Raw genomic sequence first — 17583 nt, forward strand, 5'->3', positions numbered from 1 at the left:
TCTATAACTTTGTTGTTTCTTGTCTGATTTAGATGAAATTTTCCAGAATGGTAGACTCTGCAGAGAGAATGAAGTCTGCCAAGTTTCAAGAAACTCAGTGCAGGGGTTTGGGAGGAAATGCACCCCAAATTCTTGAAAGCAAAATTCATGTCACATCTAGGTGTTACAACAGAGCGGGGTGAAAACTGCAGGGATGGTAGCCTCTGCTGAGGCCACAAAGCCAGCCAAGCTTCAAAGGGATCGGTGCAGGGGTTTGGAGGAAACTGCCGCTCAAACTATGGACAAGCAAAACTGGTGCCATGGGTGACACTGCATGTGTTCGGGGTGACAGCTGCAGGGATGGTGGCCCCTGCTGTGACGCCTGCCAGTTGTGGAGGAGATCGGTGCAGGGGGAGGCTGGGGCCCTGCACCCCTAGCAGCTGATGGACAAAACTGGTGCCAAGACTGTCTCTGTCCTGGGGCAGTTGATTGTCTGTATTGATTCTTTCCTCTCCTTCCTGGTTTTGTAGGTGCTACTTGTTGCTCGTTAAGTCATTATGTAGTAGCTAGGTCGTGTGTATTGAGCTGGTCCCTGAGTCCCTGGTCCCTGAGTGAATCATGACTGATGGATTGGTAACTGGGAACCCAGCAGCTACGCAGCCGGGCCTGCAGCAGCGTCTCCCCTCCCGCCCCAAGCCAGACAGTCAGTCCCACAGCACCCATGGCACCAGTTTTGCTTGTCTGCAGCTTGAGGGGCAGTTCCCCCCAAACCCCTGCATAGATCTTCTTGAAATTTGGCAGGCTTTGTGGCCTCAGTAAGAGCTACCACCCCTGCAGTCTTGACCTCCCTGTGATGTAACACATAGAAGTGACAGGAGTTTTGCTTTCAAGATTATGGGGTACAGTTCTCCCAAAACCCCTGCACCTATCTTCTTGAATCTTGGTAGGCTCTGTGGCCTCACCAGGAGCCACCATCTCTGCAGTTTTCACCCTCCTGTGGTGTAACACGCAGCCGTGACATGAGTTTGGCTTTCAAGAAATTGGGGTACAGTTCCCCCCAAAACCCCTGATCCAATCTTCTTGAAGCTTGTCAGATTTCATGCTCTCAGCAGAGGCTACCATCCCGGCAAGTTTCATCCAAATCAGACAAAAACCAACAAAGTTATAGATATTTCATTGATTCCCCCTTATACCCTATGGCTGGATCTCCAAGGCAGATCTGAAGCTTTGGAGCCGCTTTGGCTGGATCAAAGTGGAAACCCAGTCTGGCACTTCAGATCAGACTGTGGCCATCTGAAGCAGCCGGATCCAAAGCTGGATTGGGTCGCTGCCAACTCGCACAGGCCTAATACTTATGGCCATACAATAACTGGCATGCAAGGAGTCACACAGTGCAAATCGTCATGAAGCTCTATTTCATCAGTCTGTTCACTCAGATGATGACGTGATGAGTACTCACTGAATGGTCCTTAATGTAACCCTCCCATAAATAAAAACCCAGTGCTTTATAACTTCAAAACAGTATTTAGACACTAATAATTCCCTCCAATGCCGCCCCTTTCCTGAATGCCATGTCAAGGAAAGCCATGTGGATGACTGGTATTTTTTTTGGTGTGCTGAGAGCTCAGAAAAAAAATTGTTTGGTTTGGGAGTGGGGTTGAACCAATTACATTTTTCTTGTGAAACAGCAGTTTGTTAAACTGGGAAAAACGGGGATAGATTCGTGTAACTGTTGGAGGAAGAGTCATCCAGTGTTTCAGGGGCTAGAGATCTCACCCAGGTATTGGACACTATGTTCAATTCCCTCCATTGCCACATAAGAGCTGAACACATAGCTCCAAGGAGAGAGTCTCAACCAGACTATAGGGTATTTATTCTCCGAAGGAATCTTCCTTGGTCCCTCTTGTTGCAGCTGGTTCCACTTTTCAGTAGAATATTTAAATAGTTATTGAGATGGAGACCATGATGATTAGGATGACTCTCTAGCCTTCTGTGTAGACCAGTCACCTGGAAGATGAAAGACCCATATTTTTCCTACCGTGAAATATGCATACAAAGTGGAATAGTGTCCACAGGAGAGACCAACAGCATGCTGCTGTAAGGGAGGGCACCTTCAGGCTGAGAAGGCAATGGGACCTATGGTGCACACATCCTGGGTGTCTGCTCTAGTTACCCAGTAAAAGGGTCTTGCCAGTCTTCATCTTGTAAATCCAGCCTTCCAGTGGTATTTCTTGGTTTTCTTACAGTAACTGAAATGAAATGAAACTGTTTGTGAAGGGGAGGGAGATCAAGTGGAATTTTTTTACATTGAACAAAATGAAGTTTTTCATTTTGCCAAGAAAAAATGGGAAATATTACTTTCAGTTCAAGCTGAAGTGATTTTTTTCTTTCAGCAACTGGACCAAAACATCAATTATTTGGACACCCCTACTTTTGTCATTGTTGTCTTCTCCTTCTCCTCCTTCTTCCTCTGAAAAATATGACAAAATAGACTGAATTTATAAAACACGATGAACTAATTATGCCCAACTATCTTTTTATCTGAAAAGATTCCAGTTGAGAAGCTCACCAAGCTCTAGTCCATGCCTGGGAAAAATACAGCCCATGGGCCAAATACAGTCCTGACCCATGGGCAGCCGGCAGCTCTGGCCACCATGTGGTGCTGGACAGGCAGGCAGGACTGCTTCCACCCAGCAGCATCAGCCCTTGACGCAGAAACATCAGCTGCGGACCTGGGGTCGGGGGCACTTTTCCACAACAGCGGCCAGGTGGCAGCAGGAGCTGTGGATGCCACCAGCAGGTTGAGGAGTCTGGATGCAGAACCTGCTGGCAGAGTCCACAGCTGATACGCAGCGTGGTGGAAGCTCTTGCCCAGAGCCCTGACCTAAAGCTTGCCAGCAGCATCAACTGTGGACCCAGGCAGAAGATTTTGCTGTGCTGGGCAAGCAGCAATGTCTCCCTCAGTCCCTCTCTCTGTCTCTCTCCCACTCCGTCCCTCCCTCCAGAACCCGGCCAAAGCTGTAGTTCGCCAGGAGCCCCCGTGCTCAGCTGTGGACCCAGGCGGGAGCTTCTGTCATGCTGGGCGGGCAGCACCACCAGCTGTGACACTGCCGGCCGGTTTCACATCGAGGCTTCAGAACCTGCTGGCTGTGCCCACAGGTGATGGTGCTGCCCGCCTGGTGCACAGAAGCTCCTGCCTGGGTCCACAGCTGAGCACGGGGGCTCCTGGCAGACTACAGCTTTGGCCAGGCTCTGAAGGGAGGGTGAAGGTGAGAGGGAAGCAGTGGAAGAGAAACAGAGTAGAGGAGAGGAGAGGAGAGAGACAGACAGAGAGAGAGAAAAAAGAGGAGAGGGAGAGAGTGAGACAGAGAGATGGAGAAAGAGAGATGGATGTGGCCCTCAACAGGTCCCCAAAACTCATTAACTGGCCCACCAACCAAATATTTGCCCACCCCTGCTCTGGTGTCATGCAAATAAGTCAAGTATCACCAACTCCATTTTATAAAGGGTAAAGTGAAGCAGAAAAGTTGTGATGTCTGCCTGAGAGAGTTGATTCCATTTAAATTAAATCTAAGTTTACCAATTTAATTAAAGTGGTGTAAACCCCTGTGCAGCTAGTTCAATTTACAAGGGAATTGTTTCAATTTCGCTAAAGCCGATTTTGTGATTTAAACAGAAATATGAATGTCTGTGTAGCTCTAGCCTTTTTCTTGGGCTTCACTAAGTTTAAAATTAGGCCCTTAGTTAAAATGGGGCAGCTTTCTTATCCAGAGAAGTTCCATGTGGCTGGTGCAAGAGAACTCAGTGAACAGAGGACTCAAAGGGTGCTATAGCCACAGTCCTGGAAAAGATCAAGTAGTTCACAACCATATCCTCTGGATGAGGCATGTAGTGAAGCCTGTAGCACACTCTCAAGCAGACCCAAACATCTGCGGCTCAAAGAATTCTTGAGTCTTAGCTAATCCCTAGTTGCATGACGGCCATCAACAAATCTAAACAGGGAACTGTGGAACCAGAAAGCATCCACAGATTAGATTGTGGTAAGTACAGTTTAAATAGAATCGATGGATTCTTATTTCATCACTTGGGTTAGCTTTGGTCATTCCTTTATTCCCATGGGTTTAATGTGTGTTTGCTTGGCTCTCCCAGGGCTGCCCTTCTCCCCACTCTCCCTGCTCGCTCGCTCTCTGCCCCTCCCTTACATTTTATATTGTAATTTCTCTATGCTTCTTATACTGTGCTCTCTGCATGTCCTTTCACAACATTTGATTCATAGATTCATAGAATCATAGATGCTAGGGTCAAAAGGGACCTCAACAGATCATCAAGTCTGATCGCCTGCCCTGGGCAGGACAGAGTGCTGGAGTCAGATGAACTCAGCCAGATGCCGACCCGGCCTTCCCTTAAAGACCACCAAGGTAAGGGTGAGCACCACCTCCCTTGAAGGCCCATTCCAAATTCTGGCCACTCTTACCATGAAGAAGTTCTTTTTGATGTCCAGCCTAAATCTGCTCTCTGTCAGTTTGTGACCTTTGTTCCTTGTTAACCCAAGAGGCGCCCTGGTGAACAGAGCATCTCCAGTTCCTTGCTGTGTCCCCCTAACGGATTTGTAGGCAGCCACAATTTCACCTCTTAGCCTTCTCTTGCAGAGGCTGAAGAGATCCAGGTCCCTTAGTCTCTGCTCACAGGGTTTGGCCTGCAAACCCTTAACCATATGAGTGGCCCTCCTCTGGACCCTCTCGAGTCTATCAACATCCTTCCTGAAGTACAGCACCCAAAACTGGATGCAGTACTCCAAGTGCAGTCTGATCAATGCTGCATAGAGGGGAAGTATCACCTCCCTGGCTGTATTTGTCATGCATCTGCTAATGCATGATAAAGTGCGGTTAGCTTTACTGATGATTTCGTCACACTGATGACTCATGTTCATTTTGGAGTCCACTACGGCTCCGAGATCCCTTTCCACTTCTGTGCTGCTGAGGGATGAAGTAAGGTAGAGCTCATGAAAGCTTGCTGTGATATATATTTATACACATACACACACACACACACACACACACACACATATATATATATATATATACACACACACATATATATTTACATATATATACACACACATATATACACACACACATATGTAATATATATATATCACATACATACATATGTATATCACATACATATATTTATATTTTGATTAGTCTATAAAGTGCAAATCAAGGATTACCATATTTCCAGGATCAAAAAAGAGGACACCAGTGGGGGGAGGGGGCGGGGTATATGATTGTAGGGGGGACAGTGATATGCCCACGCCCTGCCTCTGCCCCTCACTCCTAAGCCCCTGACCCCCCAGGCCTGCTGGTGCCCCTCCTGACCCAGAGCTCCCTGTCCCCCCAGCTCTGCTGGCCATGCAGCTACTGCCTGTGTGCACCTGCAAGTTTGCCTGGGCCTGTGTGCAGAACACATGACCCCCAACACACAATCACCTTGCCTGCTGCTCCCAGCCACAAGCATCTAATCTGCTCATGTCTGGGAGAAGCAGAGCAAAGTAAAAACCTGGACATTTGCTTAGATTTTAAAAACCCGCCTGGACACAAGGACAGGGGACCAAAAAGGAAGACATGTCTGGGAAAATTTGGATGTATGCTGGTTAATCAACTTGAACAACATACCAAGGAGCTCTAGAGCTGAAAGGGTGAACCCTCACGGCTTGAACTAAAGAGCAAGGCTACTGACTTGCAACTGAAAGAGATTTGCCTCTTTTGTGGATCATGCACAAAAAGCAATGCAAAACATGCTGGCCAGGGGGGTTATGTGCATATGTGTGGGACTGGTGAAGAGCAGACCTGAGAACCAGAGTTCAGTTATATTAACAATTTAGATTCTGCTATGTCTGCTGCGATCTGTCAGGACAGAGAGCTCTGGGCTCTGGGCATGGATAATAAAAGGAAATGAGTCTCCCTTCACAAACTGTGATGGAAAGCATCAGCTCTTAGCCCTCTGCCCCTGTTAGCACATCCTAAATTCCCTGACCTGCAGAAGTGAACAACTCTTTCAATAGAAGGAACAGTTCCTGCTATGAGGGTTACTTTTTTGTTTTGTTATATTTTGTGACAACAGCTTAGCGAGAGAGGGAGAGAGATTTCAGAGCGGGCTTATTATAGAGCTCTTTTATGCAAGCATAGCCTCTGCACTGGCTTCAGATTTTTTTCAGTCTGATTATATAGTACAGTCAGTGTTGTAAACTGCAGTGGAGCCAGTTAGCAGCCTTCCCCATAAAAAACCAGCTGAAAGCCCTTCACTGTTGCTATGCATTTAATTTCCCTATTTAGAGGCCAGGGAGAGCAAACACAGCCTGCATATGGAAACTTTTAATTAAACAGTGTGCTACTAATATGGAATAGATTTGTTTCTGATGGGAGGGTTTAACTAGTTTGTGTGAAAAGCTCAAAGGGGGAGTGAAGTTGTGGGAGGGGCAGAGAACACTTGTCTACAGCTTTAGCAAAAAAAAATAAAAGCTGTCCATTTATCAAACAGTTTTTCCTGTGAGTTGAAGCAGTTCCAATTGCGTGTCAGTGGCATTGGCCATGTTTCATTAGGAATTATTTGTAAAAAGGTGTTTGAAAAAGAACATTGATTCATTTTGGGGTGTTTTTGTATTTATTTTTCTTTGCCTCAGATCTTCATCATTATGAAGGAGAATTTTAGGGTAAATTCTCTCTAGATGGCTATTTTCTAGGGAAGCGAAGAAAAATCTATTTTTCCTCCACTCTGGTGGAAACTCAAGCCAAACTTTTCCAAACTGAACACTTACATTAGCAGTCTGATTTGCAAGAATTGGAACCCAGAGAGTATATGCTAAAATCAGCAGGAGCTGATGTGAACTCTGTGTTTGTGAATAGCAAACTTTACTGTATTTACCTGCATACTAGTATTGGGATGAGTATATGAAGTGAGGAAGGTGATTCTTCTTCACTGGAATGGAGATATGCATATACTGCTTAAATGGCTGCCCAGATGTCTCCCACTTGTCCCTGGTCCACCAAGCAGAAGGGGCAGGGTCCAGTGTTAACCCTCTCACAGAAGTAGCTATTTTGTGAGCATTATCACTTGTGACTGAAACAGCAATTGAGTTGGCTCAGGGCAGGTGAGACGCTGAATGCAATCTGTAATATTTTCATGAGGCTTGGAGTGCGAAAACCACTTTAATCTTTATAGGAACTTCTATTGAGAACTATTTACAGTAAAGAAGTAATAGTCCTGCTGCTGCCTTTGCAAGGGTCTGGGGCTTATCTTTGTTGTTCTCCTGCCATACCAGGAAGTTCCTGCTGCCTTACTCAAACTGTCTCTTGGGATGCCACACTTCTGGACACTCTGGCCATGTCCAGATGAGTGCAGCCATGTGGTATGTGGCTCCGGGGACATGTCTATGGTGCCACATACTGCATTTTCAGTTGTTCTCTGTGTTACAAGGGAACAGTGTGGAGGGTTTGTTTGACCCCTGGATATCCAAGAGTCAAAACACCTGCAAAGAAAAAAAGCGAAGTAGCACATGCACAGGCAGCGCATAGTGCTCCCCTACCCCACGCGCACATGGCATGGGTGTTCGCTGGGAACAAGTAGCCACAGCGCAAGGTGCATTGGTGCTAGTTCTCCTCGAGGAGCCTAATGTCCACACTGCACGTGGATACGGCCTCCATATTTCCAGGACTTACTGTGTGTCCCACGGTTGATCATGGCTCTGGAAAAAAAAAAACATTCTGCATTCTCCCTTCCAAAATCAAGATGTGTGTCTTATTGGAGGCAATGTAGTATACAAGAAAATACGACTGTTAACCCTTAACATCCAAGTTTCAAAGTCTTGGCCTCAATCTTGGCAACACAGCACCAACAATGTATAGCTTTATTACAGAATTGTGTGGCTTGATTCCCCATTATCTTGCACTCTGTGTGGTTATTGTCACCTGGGCAAACTGGATTTGGTGGCTTTTTTTCTCCCACCTTTGCACCTAATTTACACAGAGGTAAATTGCTACCCAAGGTACCAGGCAATAGAAAACCAAGCTCATATTCTCCATTGTAGTTTTCCACCTACCTTATCTTCTTCCCCATGTATACACATCATGGACTTGATTCTGCTCTCTCTTTCACCAGTGAAACCCTATTAGCCTCAGCAGAGTTCTTCAGGTTTTACATAATTAAGATCAGAACCAAGCCCACATTCACTCATATCAAGTCCCTGCCAATTTCTTCACATCTGCCTAGGTGGAAATCAATCTTCCTCTACATGAGTAATTTACAACACTTTCCATATAGAAAAGTTGCTTGAGACTAGAGTTGACTGGTGAACAACCATTCCATTTCACAGCCACGTTTGAGGTTTCAAAATTTATGATCATTCCATACCGGAATGAAATCAAAACCTTCCTAATGGTTTTCTGAGAGTAGCTTTGTGTTGAAATGTATGTTTTCAGGTCAAAACCTGAGCTTTCCCTTTTGGGAAAGGGCTTATGTCTTGGTTTATGCTGACCTTGTCTTTGGAAGATCCAGGTGCAAGTCTCTGCTCTACCTAATGTAGAGCAGTTTCTCATACCAGACCAGTGTGAATCAGGCAGAACAGGGACTTGAAAATTAGTCTCTCTCATTCCAGGCCCACACCATCAGACTATGTAGTGCAAGAAGGCCTCATTCTCTACACCTTTTCCAATGAGAAATGTTATTAAAACCAGTATGTCTCAGTAATATGCTTTGGTGAAACAAAATTTCAGCAAAAAGTCTCTGATTGGCTCTCCTAGTAACAAAAGCAATAGCTCACCTCCTCCAACAAGTGAATGGAAGGCCTCAGCATTTATATCACTCACACCCCAGAGGACACACTTCTCCCCTAGGAAAATGAACTTTTGGACAGTGAGCATGTACAAAACACTTCTCCTACTACATGGCAAGTTTTAGAGCATTGACTATAATTTTTTTTCCTGTTTATACTTGAAAATCCATTGGAGCTATTTTTTTAAACAAAGATTTTCTGCACCTTAAGAAAATTATTGGACTTCCTATTATAAGCATGTGCTCCAAACACTCCCAGCCTATCTGGTCATACAGACACATGTATGAATCCCCTTTCTACTAATCTGAAAACTTTCTGTTTCTTCTGAGAGACGTATTTCTATTCTCAAGTGCTGACCTAGAACTTATCTTCTTGCAGCAAAAGAGAATTCAGTAGTTATCAGTTTGCTACCAGGATTTTACATAAGATTCATGAGGACTTGCCTAAATTGAAGGTCAATGTATTGAAAGAAGTTTTTATTAGCAACAGACAAACTAGCTTAGCTAAAAAAAGATATGATCCAAAAATGAAACCTAAAGCTCAATATACCTGAACCTTTCATGTGGTTCAAAACCACTTAGTTGATAGAAAAATAATATCTTTCTCACATTTCTACACCTCTGCAGTAGGGCTCAAATCAGACCAACTTATGAAGTTTCAGTAAGTTGTCACTCTCCAGAATCTAAGCTTTTATTTTAAAAGAAATTAAGGGCTAGATCCTCAGCCATACCCAAGATGCACACAAGTTGGCAGGAATACAGGTGCAGAGGTGATATACAACTTATTTTTGTACTGCCTTATACTGGGGGTGCTGTTGCAATGCTGATCCCCAAGGGTAAATTACACAACAATGTACAGAGCTGATTTTTTATCTTAGTGGTTGTATAAAAAATGTAAAACATAACTTCAGGTCAATCCTAAATGGAAGGGTATAGCAGGCTAGCTGGCAGGAGATTGCAGTAGACAGCACAGCACAGCACAGACTGTAGTACTCAGCAGGCTGGCAGGGACTACAGCCCAACTGCAGGTAGTAGACACTGACTGTAGGCTGCCTAAGAAGGCTAGCCCAGCGGCAGAGGATAATTAGCTGGCCCACAGGAAGTTAAAAGGCTCAAGAAGGTGAGCAAGTGCTTGCTTGACTGGTGCCTGTAATACTAGGCTAAGGACTCTCTCAGGGTCTGGTAAAAGAGCCAAGGCTGGAGGCAGCACAGGAGGAAACTCATGAGAGGTAAAGAGAAGCAAGATTGAAAGGTGGTCCTGAGGGAGCAGTATGAAGTTGGCAGCACCTCCTTGGGGTCTGAGGAGAGGCTGCCAGATTATGAGACACTTCTTCATCAACTGTGCTTATGGGCTGTTTGAGTTAACAATAACTCTGAACCTACTAAAAATAGCTTCCTGAAATTTCAGTTTGTTAAATCATTTGGTGATCAATTGATTCCTTATTTTGGGCAACTTTTAATAAAAGCAAGGGGTGCCAGACTTATGTGATTGAGGACAAAATTGTGATGCTCCTCTTTACCCAATTGGTTTGGACAGTCACCCAAGATGTGAGCCAGGTTCAATTTCTTTCTCTGATTCAGATTGAGGCTTTAAAACCCCATCTCCCACACTGAGGGAAATATTTGATCCACTGAGCTACAGGGCACTACAGAGTGGGGTTTTTCAGTTGTTCTTGTTGCAGCTGTTTTACACTGTATAAAATATTTAAATTATCACTGGGATCACTTGATGGTCTGGTGATTAGAGCCATCACCTGAGGGGGTGAAGAGTGGGAAGGGGGCTATATCTTCATCATGTCTTTGTTAGCAGTATGTACCAAATGAACCTGGTTCTATGGTGTAATGGTTAGCATTCTGGACTTTGAATCCACCAGTCCAAGTTCAAATCTTGGTAGAACCTGTTTTCTAGGAATAATGGGTGCAAACTAATTGAGAGTAAATTTTGGTTAGACATTAGGAAAAATTTTTTTACACTAAGGGTAGCTAGAATCTAGAATGGGCTTCCAAGAGAGGTAATACTATCACCTAACTTGGAGGTCTTCAAGAGGAGGCTTTAGTCACCTGGCTGGGGTCATCTGACATTGGTCCTCTTTCCTGCCAAGGACAGGGGGTCGGACATGCTGATCCACTATGGTCCCTTCCAGCTCTACAATCTATAAATCTAGGAACTATAGAGCACAAGTTGAAGGTGATAGTGCCACAACACAACTCCCACAAGTTATTCTTCATTTACTGAATTCTCGATAAAACTGCACACAGATTTTTGGTTGAGTGAAACTACATTTTTTTAGCAAATAAAATATTTCTTTCCCCGCCCCCTTGCTAAAGCAAGTACTAAATGATTGCTCAGTAATAACTGTGCAGTCAGGCACACATGTAGATGTGCCCATTGTGTCCTCGGTGTTACTGCACTCACAGGTATGGGTATGTCTGGGAGTCTGTTCCATGGTACTTGGGGGCTGAGATGCTCTAGGATTCTTTCCCAGTCAGTTATGACAATTCCAGGAGAATTTGTCTGCCCTTTAGGAAGAATAGTAGGAAGGGCCCTAGGGGATTATCAGCATTTGAGTGATTTCCTTGCTGAATGGGCTCCAGGTAATTTAAACCAAACTTGGGTTCTTAGCTATACACCTACCCCTGTAAGCTAGTCTTGGCTTAAAACATCTTCAGACATGGGCCACAGATTTGTGTGAATGGGTAAGAGGCAGTGGGGTCAAAATGCTGGATCAAGCATGCAGTGAAAGGGTACAGCTAGAATGGGTACATGGTAATACTGACAGGCATGATCTATATATAGAAAGAGAAGAGAAAGGTGAGGAGAGAATATTTTACAGCAGATGTCTGCAGTTCCCATGAGCTATTCTTCAGAGAGCTCAGAATTGGCAGTACCATATAAATAAGGAAACTTGGTGACAGTGTCCACTGTGAGACTGGAATTAAGCAGAACAAGTACATGCATGTATGAAGAATCTGGGAGGTAGGATACTTGTAGGTGGCAGCACCACACAGACTTGGCTGATTAAGCTTTGCTCTGTCCATAGAATTCAAAACTGATTTGGCTAATTTGGCCTCACCTCAGACAGAAAACAAAAAAAAAATCCACCTAAAAAAATAATAATAAATACATTTATTACTTATATATATATATATATATAGAGAGAGAGAGAGAGAGAGAGAGTAATATATATATATTACTTATATATATATAGAGAGAGAGAGAGTTGAAAGAATAGCAGCTGGTCTCCCTGAACTTATGTTTAATATACTGGGATGGTATTTAGGGGGTCTGGGTCCAGTTCTCAGCTGTCACAGACTTTTTGGCCTTGAGTAAGTTGCTTAAGATTTCCAAAGGCACCTTAGGGAATTAAGCACTCAAATCTGATTGTCTTTAAAAGGGAAATAAGGTTCAAACCATGTTTGGTGCCTTTGAAAATCCTGCCCTTCATCTTACTATTTCAGTTCCCCAACTTGTCCCCGAAATGGGGATAAGACTATTTCCTTTCTGTCTTGTGCCATTAGGCTATAACCCATTGGAAAAGAAATTGTCTTTTACAATGTGTGACATGAACTGTTGTCAATAACAATAGTAGTAATGATAAGAAGAAATGGTGGCATTATAATACTGTAACACAGGAATATACAAATGTATTGGATTTCAAACAAAGGCATTTGGGGGAATTTGTAGAATGTGGTGGACATATGATGCAAGAAGAAGAAAAAGAGAAATCCTTTCAAATGAGAAAAATAAATATATTTCAAAAGGCTATGGGATGGGCTCCAAGTTGGAGTAAATCACTTTGGCTCTGATGTCAGGGGAACTGTTGCATCAATGACTTACACCAAGTGAGGATCTGCCCCAACCTAATTATGGTGCAACAGGCAACACTTGCCCTCATAAAAACAGGAAAAATCAAGGTACAAAACCCACCAAATATATCTGTGTAAAATGCTGCTGGGCAGTCTGAGGCAGAAAAAAAGGTTTAATGCCAAAAAAAGGAAGAATAGAGTAGGGAATCGAACAAGAATGTTCTCAACCAGTTAAGGCTTTCAGGGATGAGACAAGGGCAGCAGAATGAGTTAATGTTCCCAGAGGCATTAAGAAGGGCTTTTAGATATATATTAAGGGGAAGAGAAAAGCTGGAGAGAAAGTAGCTCCATCAATAAATAAGGAGGAAGATTTAAATTTAATGGTGACTCTAAAATGGCTGAGCTGCTGAACTGCTTTTTAAAAATCAGTCATTAACAAGAAAAATAAGGGAAAGAGGTACTATATGGACAATTAATTACAAGTCTCCTCCCTGTAGCTCTGTAAGCTATGCTGCTTTGCCATCATTCCTTCTATGCACAGGTATAGCTCAGACTGGGCCCTCCAACTGGGACCACCATGTCCCCTACTCTGCTCTTGGCAGATGGCTTAGATAATCTCTCTTTAATAGAGAATGAACCACAGAGCTATTGAGCATTAGCATAGGGAGTTGTGGCAGCTGGGATGACAATCTACAAACCAGGGACCCAGATGGTTAGGTCAAGAAGTTCTATCAATTCCATTTTCTCCAAGCACCGCTGGCTGACACCTGTACTGAAGAAGAAAATGCGTATGTCACATAATGCCCATCCTGGTGCCCACACAGCTAAATCACTGTCTGGGATAAGAATGGGATATATAACGCTGGCTGTTGGGCTTGGAATCAGTGGGAGTTTAAAACACAGACCAATGGTACAATATGCCCCTAAGAAAGGTTATAATTGAGGGGATTTAGACCTGCAGACTTTTCAGTGTGAAAGAAAGGTCTCTTTGAGGCCAATCTGTAGATACATAATCAGTTCTTATGACCCACCATTTAATGTTAATACCAACTCGTATACACTGATCCCACAGGGATTCCCCAATCAGTTATTCTTGTCAGTGAAGAATTGACTGGATGTGCTCTCTTATCATGAAAACAATTGGTACTGAAAAGCACTGGTGTCCAAAGTACACTGCATTCATAGGAAATCAGGCAATGGGATTGCTTGAGCCTAGGATTATATTTCATTCAGAGCTACAGAAGAATGTGAACAGGCTCAGAAATGAAGAAGTTAAAGGACCTATACAAGGACGCAAGAGATCTGCATTTTATTCCCACTATGCTTGACATGCTGGATGATGTCAGGCAAGTTCATCTCTCTGGCTGCTGATGGATGTGGAAAAATAACAAAAAACTGAAACCCCAAAACCGTACTTTACCAGAAGAAGTGTGTTAATTCGACCCAGCTCCCTAGTATCTGTATAGATCAGTCACTTCAGCGGGTATTTTTGGTGCTTTTATCTAATAGCTGATTCAATAAAAGTGCCAAAAAGTCCTGCTGAAGCGTGCAATCTATACAGACATTGAGCCAGCTGGGCCAAACTAATGTGATGCCTCTTCTGGGTATGTGCTGTGCTCAGTACAGGGGTATGTAAAGCTCTGTTTTGGGAGGGGGAAGGGGGGGGGGTTCATGTCTGTAAGTAGCCTCCGTGCCCCAATTTCCCACCAGTAAAATAAGGATAATGATTCTTTCTTTCTCCCACTGGGTCTTGTCTGTGTAGATTCATATTCCCACATCCAAGCAGTTAAGTCTTTCTTACTATATGTACGTACAGTATCTAATACAAGATGGTTCTGAACTTGGTTGGGCCAGACAGGATGCTAGCTTAATGCCGAATATGACTAATAATGATAGTAGTAGTAAAAAAGATCCTTTGCCAAAAATTGTAGTGAAGGAATATTTGTTACTAAACGCATCTTATTACAAGGATTTTGAGCTTGCTGTATTTGTCACAAATATGAATGGCATTTTAAAAACAGGAGCATGAAAGAGAGTAAAACTTTTTTTTTGCACTTGGGGAAAATTGTGATTCAAGAAAGCAAGCAAGCATCCTTTGCAGAGGAACTCTGAAAAGAAATAAGTTCTAGGAGGATTTTTAAAGTTCAAAAAGCTCTTTAAATTCTGTAGTAATGGAGGCGTCCTAAGGGAATTAAACTATATACTAGTTAAATCCAGGTCAGAGAATGTTGCTCTTAATGATGCAACTCCTTCTAAACCTCTCCACATAAAATGAGCTTAAATTTTGCTCATTTCTGCAAGACTTAAAAATAAAAAGCCAGAAAAAAATCAAGGCGTAATTATTTGTAATGCGTGAATTTGGAGTGCAGGGAGAATTGCCACGATCTGCTGAAAAAAAGAACATATGTCCCAAAAGACTCAGACTAGTATATACAAATAAGTCACTCTGGCCTGTTTTGAAAACAAATAGCTGCTTGGTAAATGGATTAGGACTGGTTAATAAATGATGTTGAACATATATTGTAAGAAACAAGCCTAGAAAAGCCAAAAGGGGCATTGGTGAATTGTTGGATATCACTCTTGTTTGACTCTGCCTTAAACCCAGTCCTTCATTTTGCGATAGCACCTCTGAGCACTTTAATGCCCCTATCCACAAAGGCACTGGTGATGGCTAAAGACCCTATAGGAATTGTTGGGAAGCTACTGCCCTGGTGAATGGAGTTGATTCCATTCTTCTAACATATATTCTAGGGAATAGTGTCATATTTTCATATGGGTTCAGAACTTATTTGAACTAAGCCTTTCCTTTGAATGTCAGTATATGGGTGCCAACACCAGCCCTCATCCTGGCAAAGTTCCTGGGGAAAGGTAGTTCATCCTCCATTATATGAGAAATATAGGGAGGAGACTGCCTTGGTAAAGATTTAATTCTGTAACATCCACCTCGGATGCGCCCCATTCCAGGCCAGAGGGATACCACTCGTTAGCAGAAAGAAATTAAATGATACATTCTCAGCCTCTCTACATGTAATAGGCCTGCCCCATATCATCTATTATCTGACAGGTATTTTGTAGCCTCCTTAGTGTTACTGACTTACTCTCCAGAAACACAGAACAATGTTTATGTTGTATCATGCCAGTAAATGATGATGGCCATATTAGTGCTGGCTTGTTGGAAGATGTCTTTCTATGATTCACAGACGGAAACAGCTTATTAGGTCAGCATCTCAGAAACCTAATGCAAGATGGCATTATACTTATTAGTGTTTGGTGCCTGGCATAGGCAGATGCATCTCATATGAACTTCAATGGAAGTTGTATCTGCTTGCATCCACCCCTAAGCAGTGCAGGAATGTGCAATCCTTTATACATCCCTATCTTTTTTATGTTTCAATTTCTGCCTTCTCTTTTCTCCCTTCTGTCCCTTGTCACAGCATAAGAGCAATGAGCAGGCTTTTAAACTAACTTCAGTCACTCCACACAGTGCCACGAAGCCTTTCCCAACTCCAGTGACATGCTTTGTCCTGCATAGTATAGCATCATGGCTGGAGATCACTATTCTGAAAGTTCTCCTTGGTCCGTCAGACTGATGATCTTGGTTTCACATATGTGTCTTCACAAGGCTACGTTTGGCCCCTCCTTTCCAAGTCCTAGTTACTGTTTCATTCTGAGACACTAACTCCCGACAAAGTAAAATTCACAGCCTACCAGTTTGCTTCAGTGGCCCACAAAACTGCCATTCCTTGTGCAGCACAGAACTTGCAAAGCCTGAGGTGAAAACCTCTCCTTGAAAAACAAGTGCTAAATGTGCAGTATGTCTCATGAAGACACAAAATGCAGCTCTACCCCTCCAAAGAATCTCAAAATTATAGGCTGATAAAACAGCCAGCAAAGAAACTTCACTTTCTATCAGTGAATCAAAGCATTCAGCAACGTTCAGTGTCTTATGTTTCTTTCCACTACATTGAGCCAAGCAAAGCCAATGCTAGAGAACTGCAAATGTTTTGAAATACTGTGTGGATTAGGGAAAGTCCAAGATCTGGGTAGACATGAATTATTGTGTGTAGATATAAATAAATATTGTTCCCAGCTCAGTTTCTGGCTCACATCCAACACACCACAAATTCATCAAAAAATGAATGGGTTAGTGTGCTAACAAGTGCCTGACAGACTACAAAAAATGCCCTGGGGGTACACACACTGTATTTTACTTGCTCAACTTGTTTGCAAAACTTAACCCTTTGAGTATGGTACTACCAAGAAGAGTCAGCTTTTTAAAAATGTATTATTAGAGTCAGGTAACACAGGTAATATTAAAAGCCATTTATACTAAGGCTTCCCTGCAATGGCAGGGAAAGGGGGATTTAAAGTGGGCGTAACTCATACTTAAAAGCAATTTAAGGTTCCTTTATACAGCCAGATGTATGTAAAGTGGCTTCAAAGTGAAAGAGATTCCAGTCCTGGGTCTGAAGAATACTACTTTGTTATGTGTTGATTCAAAAGGGATGGTTGTGTGATGTCTTCAAACAATATATCTGAGCTACTGAGAATATGAAAAGGATGTTCCTTTAGGTTGCCTCTTTCTTTCTTAACAGGAACTTTTAATGATAAATTATGAAAACTTTTGGGGGGTTTTGAGTGTTACTCATTCTTCATTGCCAGGTCAGACACATGCTAGACTAAGCTTGTTAGTTACTGAGACTAATGTGAACCTGACCACACACGCATGTGCACACACACGTACACACACACATGTATTTGGAGGTAAAAGTCTCAGAATTGACAAGTTTTGTTCCATGATTTGCAATAAACACCTTTGTCTGCATGTATCTAAGGCAAATAGTGTTATGTTACTTTTCTTTGATCAAGAAGACACACTCATGAAGGGAAGTTGTCTCATCACTCACTCACTCGCTCATTCTCTATTTTAGTTTCATTAGCTCCAGTTGGCTGCTTAGCTTTGCTTCT

The 17583-nt window shown here is 43.0% G+C and overlaps 1 non-coding gene across 1 annotated transcript; it reads left to right on the plus strand.

Moving 5' to 3' along the window:
- The first annotated feature begins 10636 nt into the window (after positions 1–10636).
- TRNAQ-UUG lies at positions 10637–10708 on the plus strand. Its single transcript has one exon. It is a non-coding gene; the product is annotated as a tRNA-Gln (tRNA).
- The last annotated feature ends 6875 nt before the right edge of the window (positions 10709–17583 follow it).

Source organism: Crocodylus porosus, unplaced genomic scaffold (assembly GCF_001723895.1).
Source record: "Crocodylus porosus isolate Cpor-Errol unplaced genomic scaffold, CroPor_comp1, whole genome shotgun sequence".
Taxonomy (NCBI): Eukaryota; Metazoa; Chordata; order Crocodylia; family Crocodylidae; genus Crocodylus; species Crocodylus porosus.